A 3,126-nucleotide genomic window follows, 5' to 3' on the forward strand; every position below is an offset into this window, starting at 1 on the left:
AGTTCTCCACACCCAATTTGGACCTGTGCCTTGATTTGTGCCATCCCACCCTGCACCTCGAGTAACCAGTGAGTTACTTTCCCCTGAGCTAAATGGAGACAGATGAGTTTCAGCTGAGATTTGTTGCTCCCTCCCTGTGCTTCTTGCTTGGCAATGATGGGAACAACAAGCAGCCTTCAGGATATTTGACATCAAACCTAAAACTCACAATCTGCTTCCTGAAGGAATGACTGCCTTGAGTTCTCAGCTTCCCAGATGATATGTCAAGCATATTTCCAGCCTCCTGAAGCTGTCAAATGATGCAGACAGACAGACTTACCTCCTTTAATGCTGATATTCTCATAATAAAGAGAAGACTGTAAGCAAGTTTTATTACTTGGAAGGTGGATGAACAGATGTGGTGGCTGGAAAAGTGGCCAGAAACCCTGACTGGGGGCTGGTGCTGCCCTGGCAAAGCTCCTGGGCTGTTTAATTTCTCTCCAGTGAATCTCACAAAGAGTTTTCCTAGGAGAAAACATCTCACACAGTTTGCAGGCTCAGAAGTGCTCTCATCCATGGCCCAAGTTGCCATTCCAAACTCTTTGTTAGCAGCACAGTGAAGCACCTCATATTTATTTTCCAACAAAACAAACAATTTACTAACCCTAACCCTATCCACTTTGTTGTTTGCCATGGAACTCGAAATCACATCTCTTACACTTCAGCAGCCTGTGAAACTTGACAATCAATCATGCTGAAGCGCCAACAGCCACATCCTATGACATATATGGATCTGTAGGAAGCATAGCTTGAAGCCTTTCTAATTTTAGCTTGTTTCAGGATACGAGAAGTTTCAAGCATCAATCATCCAAGGAAAATGCTTTACATACCAAAGTGTCACCAAAATGAAAAAAAAAAAACAACCAAAAAAAAACAACCAAAAAAAAAGAACAGCCTGCTGGTTTGTGTGTAACTGAGGTGCCCTGGAAGGATTTTGCATCCCTGGATTCCCAAACCCTGTGAAATGCTGTGTACTCTGTGCTAACCAGCTGCTGTTGCCTTCTCCCAGTAAAACAGGAATATAAAAATGCAGACAGTATTCCTCCAAGTGCATTTAAGCCAATAGCTCACAAATTCGTGCCACTGATTTTCATTCAGCTGCAGTTTAGAAAAGATTTAATTCTTTGCCCAGTTGCACTAAATTACTGCAGAAAGTATTAAGCTTATGTAAGCAGAATTACCATTATGGCTAAAAGCAGCGAGCAGCAGCTGGCCCCAGTTTATCCTTGGCATACTCACAGCCTCCTTTTCTCCTGGCAGGAAGGATGGCCAGCAGGTGCTGCTCCCAAGGAACACCCCAAATTTCTGTGCTGGCTGTGGGATCTTCTGCTGTCCTGTTTGCTGTTCCACCCCAGGCTCCAGCTGAGGACCAGGGCAGTGTGTCCCTGCCACGTGGGAGGCTTAGCATTCCTCACATTCCCTCCCAGATTAGACCCTCTCCAGAAATCACTGCTCTATTTCTGCCTTAACAAGGATGTGCAAGTGTGGTGGGTTTTATCTCAAGCCCAAAGCCTGGTGTCCTGAGTCACTCAGGGTTTCTGTGCAGGGGAAAAGTGGAGCTTGTGGTTCATCAGCCACAGGAATACACCAAGGCACAGCACACACTGGATTTACCACATTTCCAGAGTGATTAGCAGTTCTGTGTTTATATTGTGCACCATGCTCCCAAGACTCCTTCTGCTCAAAGCCTCTGCACCAGTGACTGGTGTCCTGACTTGGCTGCTGGTGAGATGGGGAAAGTTTTCCCCAGGAAGAGGAATTACCTGCAGGAACATAGAAATGCTAAAATCAGTGGCTCACCTAACCTGGTATTCAGTCTTTGAAAGTGGAAATGGGCAATATTAATTAGGAATAGCAAGTGTGATGTATTTGAATCCTTTTGCCCCCAGTCCCCAGCATCTGTGACTCCTTGGATTTGGGATGTTGTGGCCACACCACAGTCTGTAGTATCCATTTATGAGCCTCCTGCTCCTAACACTCCCAATGATCCCTTCCTGGGCCTGTTGACACTGTCAGCTTCCAAAACATCCTGTGACAATAAATTCCAAAATTTCCTGACTCACTGCATAAAAACATTCTCTCCTTTCTCTGTCAAGCTGATCCATTAATTTTATTGTGTCTCCTAATTTTCATTATGGTGTTGCAGGATTTTCTGACTCACTGTTTTGCGTGCATCTTTATGATTTTTTTGTAGCTGCCTTGGCTTCCTCTCCAAATTAAAGAGTCTTTTCAGCCTCCTCATGGAGCAGCTGTTTCATCCTCTCCAGCTGCTGTTTTCTCTGTATTTTTAACATCCCCAGGTCTTCCCTGAGATCAGACTGCACAATCTGTTCAAGATGTCAGCACAGCCAGGTTTGTATGGTCACAAAGCCCTGCCCTCCTGCTGACTGTGCATTTCCCTGGGTCTTGGCCACTGCTGCACCTTGAGCTGATGATTTTGGAAGGACATGGAGCTGGAGAGAGCCCAGAGGAGCAGCAGGATGAGCAGAGGGATGGAGCAGCTCTGCTGGGAGGAAAGGCTGGCACAGCTGGGATTGTTCACCTGCACAGGAGAAGCTTTGGGCTGAGCTCAGGGTGGCCTTGCAGGGCCTGAAGGAGCTGCAGGAAACATGGAGAGAGACAATTGCCAAGGGCTGGAGGGACAGACACAGGGAATGGAGGGACAGACACAGGGAATGGAGGGACAGGACACAGGGAATGGAGGGACAGGACACAGGGAATGGAGGGACAGACACAGGGAATGGAGGGACAGACACAGGGAATGGAGGGACAGGACACAGGGAATGGCTTCAAACTGACAGAGAGTAGGTTTAGATGGAATATTGAGATGAAATTCTTTATTGGGAGAGGCTCTGGTACAGGGTGCCCAGAGAAGCTGTGGCTGCCCCATCCCTGGAAATGTCCAAGGCCAGGCTGGATGGAGCTCTGAGCAACCTGGGATAGTGGAAACTGGATGATATTTAAGGTCCTTTCCAACCCAAACCTCTCCATGAGTCTGTGATTCCATGACTTGATACAGCCCACAACCCTGATGATGGAGAAAACATCTGTGTGCAGAGTTACATTAATGCTTCTGCAGACAAAGAA

The 3,126-nt window shown here is 46.8% G+C and overlaps 1 protein-coding gene across 1 annotated transcript in view; it reads right to left on the minus strand.

Annotated features, from left to right (window-relative positions):
* The window catches only part of B3GALT5 (beta-1,3-galactosyltransferase 5), a 33,488-nt gene extending 32,108 nt beyond the window's left edge, over window positions 1-1,380 (minus strand). Inside the window, exon 1 of the mRNA XM_056486288.1 lies at window positions 1,279-1,380. The gene's annotated coding sequence lies outside the window, so the exon portion shown is untranslated. The remainder of the gene's footprint in view (window positions 1-1,278) is intronic.
* Between the last annotated feature and the right edge of the window lie 1,746 nt (window positions 1,381-3,126).

This window comes from Oenanthe melanoleuca, chromosome 1 (genome assembly GCF_029582105.1).
Source record: "Oenanthe melanoleuca isolate GR-GAL-2019-014 chromosome 1, OMel1.0, whole genome shotgun sequence".
Classification (NCBI taxonomy): domain Eukaryota; kingdom Metazoa; phylum Chordata; class Aves; order Passeriformes; family Muscicapidae; genus Oenanthe; species Oenanthe melanoleuca.